The 10,925-nt window shown below is 44.6% G+C and overlaps 1 protein-coding gene and 1 long non-coding RNA gene across 6 annotated transcripts in view; one reads left to right on the top strand and one right to left on the bottom strand.

Annotated features, from left to right (window-relative positions):
* Nucleotides 1-251: 251 nt before the first annotated feature.
* On the bottom strand, nucleotides 252-4,302 carry LOC112678719 (uncharacterized). The gene is made up of 2 exons (XR_007404809.1): nucleotides 4,175-4,302; nucleotides 252-3,772 (listed from the first exon to the last, which is right to left on the bottom strand). It is a non-coding gene; the product is annotated as an uncharacterized LOC112678719 (long non-coding RNA).
* AKAP11 (A-kinase anchoring protein 11) overlaps nucleotides 3,977-10,925 on the top strand; it is a 49,023-nt gene continuing 42,074 nt past the window's right edge. The window contains exon 1 of one of the 5 annotated variants that reach the window (XM_049099196.1): nucleotides 3,977-4,113. The gene's annotated coding sequence lies outside the window, so the exon portion shown is untranslated. Of the gene's footprint in view, nucleotides 4,114-4,212; nucleotides 4,235-4,601; nucleotides 4,724-5,187; nucleotides 5,460-10,925 lie in introns of those variants that run through there. The other 4 variants (XM_049099199.1, XM_049099198.1, XM_025478180.3 and 1 more) reach the window with 4 other exon arrangements.

The raw sequence follows: 10,925 nt of genomic DNA, 5'->3' as shown, positions 1-10,925 counted from the left end.
CCTCGTCTTTTTTTTCCTGTCTTCCTTCCTTCCTACTCCCCTTCCTTCCAATTAATAGGTATTGAGTAACTAATAACACTATGTGCCAGGCATATGTAATTAATAACAGATGTGGTTCCTACTTATACATTCTACGTCTATTAGAGGAGAAAGAGCAAATAATCAAATAAAAATCATATGTTGCTAAATGCATTGGGGAAAAAAAAATAAGAGTCCAGATAGGGAGGAGCTTACCTCATCTGGGGAGGTAGGACAAGGGTTCTTTTTTTTTTTTTTTTTTTTTTTAGGACAAGGGTTCTTAAGGAAATGAGAGTACAGCTGAATGCTGAAGGATTCATGGGCATTCAGAGGCTAAGGGGGCAGATAGAGAAAAAACACCTGATGCTGAAGGAAGTCTGCAAAGTGTGTGGGAAGTCTCCAAAGCGTGGAGGATCTGGCCCTACTTTAAGGAACTGTAAGAAAGACTTTCTGAGAGGGAGAAATAATAGCAGAAGAGAGTAAGGTAGATCATGGGTGGAATCATATGAAGCAACTGTAGGCTTTTTAAGCAGAGGAGTGAGCTGCCTCAGTAGAAGTGCCAGCCCTGTGGGGAGAAGAGCACTTACTTCAAACAGCAGGCAAGAAGGGCAAAGGTAGGAGCAAAGTAACTGTGCTAGGCAAGGAAATATGGACTTTGTAAACAGGATAAATTTTATTGAGTATTGAAAGAGAATGATCAACATCTACACAAAACCTGGCCACAAATGCTCAAAGCATTATTTTCATAAGAGCCAGAAAGTGGAAACAATCCACATGTCTACTAAGTGATAAAATGAGAAATAAACTGTGCTATGTCTATACAGTGGAATCATCATTTGGCAATAAAAAGAAATGAAATGCTGACAGAAGCTACAACACAAAGGATGGGTTTGTACAAACCCTTGAAACACAAGGGTTTCAAAGGATGACCCTTGAAAACATTATAAGTGAATGGAGACACCAACGACCACATATTGTATAATTCCATGTATATGAAATACCCAGAATAGGCAAATGTAGAGACATAAAGTAGATTAGTGGTTGCTTAGGGCTGGGGATGAGGTGGGGGACTGACTGCTAATGGGTGGAGTTTCTTTTGGGGGGGGGGCAAAACTGTCCTAAAACTAAATCTTGGTGATGATTGCACCTCCGGGAATATACCAAAACAGATTTAACTGTACACTTTAAAACAGGTGAATTGTATGGTATGTGGATTATATTTAAATAAAGCTGTTGGGATCTCTGGGTGGCGCAGCGGTTTGGCGCCTGCCTTTGGCCCAGGTCGCGATCCTGGAGACCCGGGATCGAATCCCACGTCGGGCTCCCGGTGCATGGAGCCTGCTTCTCCCTCTGCCTATGTCTCTGCCTCTCTCTCTTTCTCTCTCTGTGACTATCATAAATAAATAAAAATTAAAAAAAATATAAAAAACTAATTTAAAAATAAATAAATAAATAAATAAATAAATAAATAAAGCTGTTAAGACAGAAAATACTTTTAAAAAGAATCCAGGAACTAGGGACATCCACAGAAATGGATCTTGATCTTCAATTTTTTCTCACTTCACATTCATTGTACTCCAAATAATTGTAGCTAGCAAAAGAGACCAAGGTCTGTCTTGCTAGGGTGAGTTGGGAGGATTTATGGCTCTATTAATATATGTAAGAGTGGTGGAGTGGAGTCCATTGTTCAACTACATTAGAAGTACCAAGCAGCTGTTTCAGTTAATCATTACGAGGACTGCAAACAGCACGCAAAAGAGAGCGCTCCATTTTTTTCAGCATTTTAAAAGAATAGTCTTAATTTGCTAAAATAATGCCTTTTCTCTTTTTAGCATTTTTCCCCTTTAAAAAGTAGTGCTTATTTGAAATCTTATTTTCATTAACATTAAAGTGTTAGCTTAACTTTAAAATGTCGCCTCGGATCTTTTAAAGATTTTCTATTTCTTAAATCTTGATCAGGAACATGTGAACCATTATTAAATACTACGTGGGTTCAAAATAGCTACAGGGAATATGAAGTTGAACAGGTGGCAATGCTTCCGTTTTCACACTCTGAGAAGGCCAAGGTTTCTTAGGGAAGCATTCCTGGTATCTGTATGAACCAGTTTCATAGTTCCTCAGCTGGGGGGTGTGTGTGTGTGTGTGTGTGTGTGTGTGTGCGTGCACACACACGCAAGAGTAGGGGCATCCAATTTCATTTGGCTTGCGCTGCTGACTCTTAGATTTTACAAAAATTTCATTTCCCTTTCCAGCTTCCGTCTTACTGATGCGTGCATGCCAAAGTGTAATTCAGGCTTAACCACTCTGTGTGTAAGCTAGTTAAATTGTCTTGTTTTATGTATGAAGGAAGCTGACACTCAGGAATGATAAGGAACCTTGATTTGGTCACTTTACCAGTTAATGAGAGATCTTCCGGTGGCAATACAGTCTCCTGATTTCTGATTCTTTTAGTGAAACATTTTCATATCCTAAACCTTCAACCTCTATCTTTTCACATCTTATAATTAGGAAATAAATATCTGCACCGAACATGACTTTATGTTGTTGTTGTTTTTTTTTTCATAGAACTGACTTTAGGAATAGATAGAAGAGGTAGTTATCTGTGTGGTGTCCATAGAGAAAAATCAATCAATCAATCAATCAATAATGACTTTCCTTTTGGGACATTCATTTTCCCAAGTAACAAAAAAGTTTCCACTCATTTCTCTTATTAAACAGCAGTAACTGAAGATGCATCCAGATGCTTTTAACAAAAGACAGCAGCCGGGCACCATGGCTCTGACCTAATGGATTCTAAGAAAAGGAATGTCAAGGTCATTGGAAAATTAGGCCTTTCAGGATTGTGTCCGTGTTGGGACTACTAGTCTCAATCTCCTTGCTTCCTCTGTGACCTCCTTAAAAAAAAAAAAAAAATTCCATTCTCTGCAGGGAAGACTTTTAGAGACAAAAAGGGTAGAGCATAGGTGCCCCCTCCCCTCTTTAGAATTCTAGGGCCTGGTCCTGGAGTTCCTGGATCGAGTCCCACGTCGGGTTCCCTGCATGGAGCCTGCTTCTCCCTCTGCCTGTGTCTCATGAATAAATAAATAAAATCTTAAAAGAAAAAAAAAAAGAATTCTCCATCGCTCTCTGTTGCATTTAAATCCTCAACAATTCCTTCCTCAGCTTACAAAGCCTTACAGGATGCGGCCTATGTTTGCTTACTTCTCCAAGCTTATTTCTTCTTACTTTCTCCTATTCCCCCCCCCCCCCCCCATCAAACCCAATGCAAGGCCTTTGAATTCGCTCTTCACTTTGCCTGGAACGCTCTTCCATCCGACGTCAGCCTGGCGGTTGAAGCAAACCACGGCTTCCGCGTGTCCTCCAAAGGCCCGCCCCTCCAGCAGCCGCCCAATCATCACCATCACCATCGCAGCATCGACTGTTGTGATTTTCCTTGCATTGAGCTTGACGCCCCCCAACATTTGTTGTCCTTCTCCCCTTCCTCCCCCGTAAGCACCCAGACTCCTCTGCCCCCATCGCTGCTCAATCCACGGCCTGGAGCCGTGCCTGACATCTGCAGCAGCCCGCCCAATGCAGAAATGGGATGCACGAGGGTTGCACCCTTTGACCCCCCATCTCCCAAACAGGGGTTAGGACTCCTCATCACGAGGATGCCAAGTTCCAAACGTCTTCCGCATCCTCCGGGGACTTCCCGCCTGGATGAGAGGTCCGCCGAGGAGGCTGTGCAACTCGCCCGGACTAGGCCTTCCCGGTCCTAAACGCAAATAACAGTTAGGTGATCGTGCGCGGCTCGGGGGCCCCGCGGGGACCCACGCTTGACTTCCCGAGTCCGACACCGCGGACGTCGGGAAGGGTGAGCACTAGGGCCCGGAGAGCCCGCGATGCTCCTCGCTGAGGTTCGGGGAGGGCCGACGGCCTGCAGCGCTGAGTGGTCCTCCCCCCCCCCCCCCCCCGCGATGCCGGGGAGAAGGGGCGGAGCCACGCCGAGAGGATGAGCCCCGCTTAGGCCGCCAGAGGTGCCGGGGCTGCGCTCTGGGAAGAGCCCCCGCTCCCCGAAGACGGCCCGGCGGGCCCAGCCCCGCTGACCCCACGGCGGTGAGCCCAAGGCGCGGTGGGGGGGGCGGGCAAGGAACGCGGGAAGGGCCCGAGACCAAACCTGCGCGGCCGGCCAGCGCCTGAGCATCTTGCCGGAGGAAAGGGTTAAGCCGTTTCCAAGGTAACGGATCAGGAAGCGCGCATGACGTTCGCCGCAGGTTCGTAGGTCAGCCTGGAGTTTAAAGCTCCCACGGCCGGGCGGAGTCTGGCCAATAGGGAGGCCGCCTGGGCGTCACGTGACGCACGCCCCGCCCCCGCCGGCGAGCGGCCCCAGAGCACGTGGGAAGGTTTTTTTTTTTTAAAAAGCCCACCCACTTTTGCGCGGGCTCGGCCACCGAGTTGTTCTCTCGCGAGAGGCGCCGCGGCCTCTCGCGAGAGTGAGTGGGAGGCGTGGGGACTAGGTGGTGGTGCGGGCTTGGAACTGCGGCGGCGGAAGCCGGGGGTGGGCAGGGCGAGGGCGGGGGCGGGGGCGGGGCGGGCCGCGGGGCGGGGAGGGGGGAGGGCCGGGGGCCGGGGCGGGAGGGGGGCGCCCGGCCGCTCGGCGGCTCGCGCTAGGCTGGTGGTTGCGGGCCGGTGACATGCGTGGGAGCTGCGGCCGCTGCGGCCCCAGGTGAGGCGGGTGCGGAGCCTCCCGCAGCGTGAGCCGCGCTTGGCCCCGGGGGCGGGGTGGGGGGGGCGCGGTGCAAGGGGCGGCCCGGCCCGCAGCCCCCGCTCGGATTTCGGGGCTGCCCGGAGCTGCGCCGCCGCACGGCGGTGGGAGGAGGGCGGGAGGAGCTGGGCGGCGAGAGGAAGCCCGCGGCGCTGGGTCGGGGGGGGGGGAGGGGGTGTCCTTGGCCTCGAGACGGGTCCCCCGGGGTCCGGACTGGGGCGGCCCGGGTGCAGCCTCCCCTCCCCCCGCCGAATGACGAGCTCGGTGTGCATCCCCGGGGTGGTCCTCGGAGCCGGGGCTCCGGTGCGGGAGCTCAGTGTCCGTGGGGTGCGCACGGGAGCGTTTGCAGGAGGAGGAGGAGGTGGAGGAGGAGGAGGAGGAGGGGGAGGGGGAGGTGGAGGACGTTGCACTTTGTCCCCGAGCAGCATCCTTCAGTGTCAGGACCCCAGAGCCCTGGAACCTGGCGCAGCCCAGATCGCGGGACAGAAACGGAAGGCGCCAAGCAGCTCCCCGGAGCCTGGATGGTTTGCATCGTGCTGTCAGATGTCCTCCGAGGCTGCTCGTCGTTAACGGTTTAGATGCCCTCGCCATTCCGTGTCGCGAATGGATTGGGCGTACTTTTTATTATTCCAGGCGCCTGCCTACTCTGCTTTGCACACACATAGGCGGGGGTGACCCCAAAGTGTTAAAAGCGTTGGTAAGATGGCAACGGCAGGGGGAGGATCTAAACCACTACCAGGGGTGTGCGCAGAGCGCGCTCGTGAATTCGTGCTCTCCCTCTCTCTGTTCTCAAACCTGATTCAGCCGGAGCCGGTTTTGGAATTAAGGGTGTTAAGGAAATTTCAGGCTGAGAAATAGAGCTGACACGCATTACCTAATGGTCTTAAGTGCAAACCAGGGTTAAGCATTCTGGATCTCTCTTCAGCTTCGCAGTTACCCAGCCCCTTGCAAAACACGTAAGCTGCTTCCCACCGCTTGTTAGAGGTGATGTTACAGTGACACTGGTTGATACTGATTCTGACACTCAGTATCTGAGTATCAGATTCCTGCAAAATACTCAGAAGATAGAGAGGACTCAAGAATTCTAAGGTACTCAGGAATGCAAAGATGGTTTTAAGGTCTCGTTTAGGACTTGAGAGCAGCAGTTGGCAGCACGGTTCCCAGCACGATCAGTGTCGAGTTAAAATAGTGCATTAGTAATGAATCTTGTTAAACGTCTGGTCACCTTTTTTTTTTTTTTTTGCAAGTAGTACCACGGATTTTCTTACTTTCTTATGTTCCTTCTGGCAAAGCAACCCCAGGGTTGAGAATGGATTTCGCTGTTAGCTGTGGCTGTGAGTAACAGGGCACTTTATGAGAGATCAAAGAACGTAAGGCAGTCAGAACAAATGGGTTCCCAGGCTAAACTGGTGACCAGTGATTAATAAATGTAACCATGTAATTGCACTGTTGCTAACTAAGGTCCTAGAGATAGACTCCTAGGCTAGTGATGGGGAACTTGCTAAATACCCTGCACCACAGTAAGGGAGCTTCTTCAGCTTCTAAATTCCTGGGATAAATCTAGAAGCCAAAGAAATCCTCCTTTATCTGTAGGGGCTAGAAGAAAGATAGTACATTTATTACTATTATTTTTTTATTTTTATTTTTATTTTTATTTTTAATTCCAGGAACATACTGTCTGGAAATAGGGAAATTTCCGCTTATAAATAGGCAGTGGATTCTTTTAAATACTTAAGGAAAATATGAAAAACTTAAGAAATGTCTTTTTTGAGAATGGGCAAAAGAGACAGGTCTGGATTTTACAAAGCTCCCTCCCATTCCATCGTGGCAGACTGATTTTCAAGGACAGAAAAATCGAATTCTGTGCTAGTCTTTATAACCTTTTGGTAAGGGTTTCAAGCTTTTAGCATGTGGATATTTGTTGATTTGTCTTGCCTTTGAAAAGTAACTGAAGTGGGGCACCTGGCTGGCTCGGTCTTCAGAGCATGTGACTCTTGATTTTGGGATTGTAAATTGGAGTCCCACATTGGGTGTAGAAATTACTTAAAAATAAACTCTCAAAAAATAAGTCGTTTAGGGTAGGATAATATTTTAGGCAAACTGAATTTGTTCTCTTTCTGTCAGGTGGTCTGCATTTTAATAATAAAGTCACCCACTTGGACGGAGGATGGGACAGGCCAGGAAGAGATCCACACTTAGTTTGAGCTTGACATGAGGATGTGTCAACTGGTAAAGTAGGCAAAGGAAAGAAAAAATACTATTACCAGTTTTGAAACAGACCAGAAGATCCGAAGGTCTTTATTCTACTCGTCTTTGCATATAAAAGTTCATTTTATTGTTAAATACTAGAGAAAGCGTTTGAAGTGTATAGAGACTCAACAGGTTAAAAGGAGAAACGTTAACATTTTTGGATTAATCTGAGATTTTTTTCGTGAAAAAAAAAAAGATAAATGGCCTGGTGGTCTGGAATAGATTGGATGTAACTTGAATGGAAATGAAGCAAAATATAGAGTTTGGGCTTTGGAGTCATGCAGATCTATTAATATAAACGAGCCTCCATTTCCTCATCCCCGGTGGTGAGAGTCCAGATACCTCATAGATATTTTGAAGCATATAGTAGCTGCTTATTCAGTGTTTTTCCTTTGGCCCCTTTTAATGGCTTGATTATTTGGCTGCGAGAGTCAAAAACCCATTTGAATGAACTTAGTTTAAAAAGGCATTTGTCATAACAGTTGGAGGACTGCCTCTGAAGTCCCTTGCATGAAGTCCAACTCAGCATCCTGGGAACTAGAAAATCTCTAGGCAATTAGTTACTTTTGAGTTTTTCTCTGGGAACACATGGTCTTGTCTCTGCCACTCTGGACTCTGTTATATGTGTTCTAACTTCTTTTAAGTTGGCTCTCTTTAAAGCTCTTGGTTTCTGCTTCCCTCTAGCTTGGGTTTGCCGTGGTGCCAGGTCGCTCTGCTTTTGCAGCATGGTCCTCAACAGGTGTCTCTATATTTTAATTCTGAATTTCTGGAAGATAGTCCTGTGGGCCAACTATCTACTCCTGGTCCGTTTGGCTGAGGACAAGGAAGATGGGAATAGGAAAAGGAGTGGGGGTGTGTGTGTGGAGACTTAGGTGTATCTCAGCTTGTACTTTTTAAAACTGGGTGTACTGTAGGTTTCTAATAAAGAGGGGATGGACAGGGAGGAGACGATGGATACCTCTGGTGTACTTTAACATCCTGCAGTTGGAGTTTCCCCCCTAGGACTGCATTGAACTTGTTCTCAGTAATGGTCTCCTTCAGGACCGAGTCTTGTAGGTTTGTAAGTTAAGGCAAATTATATAAGCGTTTTGTGCCTCAGTCTCTTTATGTGAGATGGGTATGAAAACAACACTGTGTTGTGAGAAATGTGAATTCTGTTTAATAGCAGTCAAGCAGTGCCTGACTGGCTGGCACAGGGTAAGGATGTCATATCATTGCTCCTGACCGCCTACTGTGATACGGACTTGTGCAGCCTTCTTAGGTGAAAGAATATAGTTTCTTCCTTCAGGAGTTTAGGAGTTGAACGCTGACCACTCCAGACTTAAAACTATTTCTTGACTCCAGTGACGCTAAATTCTTCTAAATCTCTACTTCACCTGCTTTTGCAACTGCCCCTTATTTGTGGTTCTTTGTTTACCTGCCTGGCAACCCTTAATCATGGTTGTCCCCGTAGATTATTTCTTGATCTTTGGTTCTTTCCTAGTCTGTAGGATCAGCTCTCAAGTTCTGTATATATAGATGATGCCTAGAATGATGTCTGTAGTCAGGCTATCTCCAACTAAATGTATATATTTTAGATCCCTTTTAGATATTATATTGACATAAAACACTATCTTCCAGTTACCCTATAACTGGCAAAGGCTCCACTTTCCTTCCAGCTCCCCAAGCTTGAAACCTTAAAATTATCTTTCATGCTCTCTTTTTTTCTTTATGCCCTAAATATATCCTGTCAGTTAATAGGTTTTGCCCAGGCTGTTGGGATGCCTCATATGTACAAAGCACTGGGCCATTGGCAAGGAAATCTATTTACTCATTCCTGCTGCTGGCAGGTTAGAGTACAGCCTTATTACTATGTGAAAGAGCTACTTAAATGTATTTTCAGCAATATATTCTTTGAGTCATGGCAACATAGATGTCACTGATAGAAATGTTTCTTGGGCTAAAATTTTGAACTTATTTTTTGTTAAAATAATCTTAGGGTTATGTATCGGTTATATCTAACTTAGGTAGATGAGGGTTATGTAGAAGATTAAGAAACTTCTAAGCCCCATATTCACTTTGGAAGCACAGCCTGAAGATTTTAAGTTTTTTTCTTTTTTTTAAAGGTATGTTTATATTGATATACAGGAAACTAGAGAAGCCAGGATCTTAACAAATAGATAATCACTGATAGCTGTGGTATTTTTAGATTTTATAAGTCAAACAGCAAGTCTGTTCTTAAGGAAGAAGCAAATGTTTGAATTCCTACTATATCAGTTCTGGCTGTATCACATACTGTTTTTGCATATGTTATATAATTGCATTCTTATAGCAGTTGGGAAGATAGCCGTAGCTTCCTGATTTTGCAAAAAGGGGAGATAGCCTCACCTTTATGCTACAGTTTGCCTATTAGGTATTCTGTTTTGTTTTTAATGGTTGCTCCAAGGTTTTCAAGATAACTAAAACTTATCAGTATCATTTTTTGTATACTGTACAAGCAGTATTTTTTTTAACTCTAGCCCACCACATTGTGTATTTTATTTTGTCATGCATTTTACTTGTGTCTGTTGTAAACCCCATTACATTGTTATTACTTTTAGCTTAAAAAGTTATTTTTTAAAAAGATTAAACAAGGAGAAAGTATCTCTATAAAATATCTTTTATATTACCCTCATATTCACCCTTTCAGGCATTCTAAATTCCTTGTCTAGATGAAACTTCCATCTGGTATTGTTTTTCTTTTGCCTGTTATTCTAGTAATGGTTGGCTGGTGATGAATTCTCACAATGTTTTTTCCCTTCAAATAAACTTATTCTGCTTTAATTTTTGGAAGATACTTATATTGGGTATGGATATGTCAGTTGACAATTTTTTTTTTAAAAGATGTACTTGTTTATTTGAGACAGAACATGTATGTGAGCATAGGGAGGGGCAGCGGAAGATGGAAAGAGAGATTCTAAAGCACATTCCCTGCTGAGCACAGAGCCCAATGTGGGACTCAATCCTAGGATCCTGAGATCATGACCTGAGCTGAAATCAAGAGCTGAACCTTCAACTGACTGTTAACATTTTTTTTTAGATGTTGCTCAGTTGTCATATTTATGGCTCAGCATAGTTTCTGACAAAAAGTCTGCCGTCTTTCTTTGTTCCCCTATATGTAATATATACTTTTCTCTCATTGCTTTTCAGATTTTTCTATCACCAGTTTTCAGAAACTGGATTATGATGTGCCTTGGTGTGATTTTCTTTTTGTTTATTTTTCTTAAGGTTTGTTGATTTCCCTTGCATCTCTCAGTTTATGGTTTTCATCAACTTTGGGAAATTTTGAGCCATTTTGTCTTCCGTTTTTTTTTTCCATTTTGTCTTCCTATACTGATCCTGTCCCCCACATTCTTGGGGATTCAGGTGACTATTTACAGTAAATCACTTATGCTGCTTTGTGTGTGGATTTCTGCTTTCTGTGCTTCATTTTGGAGCTTCTATTGCTATGTCTTTAAATTCACGTTCCCTTGCAGTTCTCTAATCAGCTGTTGATCGTACCCAGTATGCTTTTTATTTTAGACTTGTTTTTATCTCTAGAAGTTTGGTTTGGATCTCTTAAATTTTCTGTTTCTCTCCTTGTGACCATGTTTTCCTCCCCTTTCTTGAGTATATGGAACATATTTGTAATATAATTTTAATATCTTTTATGTTCATTATATCATCTTTGTCATTTCTGGATCTGTACTTAATGACTTTTTTCTTCCCAGTTATAGGTCACATTTTTCTCTTCCACTGGTAATTTTTGACTGTGTGCTAGCCATTGAGTTTTATGCTGTTGCTTGCTTGATTTTTTTTTAAGAGTTGTTGGATTTAGTTGGGGTTCACAGGTTATTTGGAATCTGTTGGATTGTTTTGAGGCTTGCTTTTAAGCTTTATTAGGGTGACTACAGGT

The sequence above is a fragment of the Canis lupus genome, chromosome 22, assembly GCF_003254725.2.
Source record: "Canis lupus dingo isolate Sandy chromosome 22, ASM325472v2, whole genome shotgun sequence".
Lineage (NCBI taxonomy): Eukaryota > Metazoa > Chordata > Mammalia > Carnivora > Canidae > Canis > Canis lupus.
Note: the sequence above shows the minus strand (reverse complement) of the source record. Positions and strands in the feature narration are given on the sequence as shown.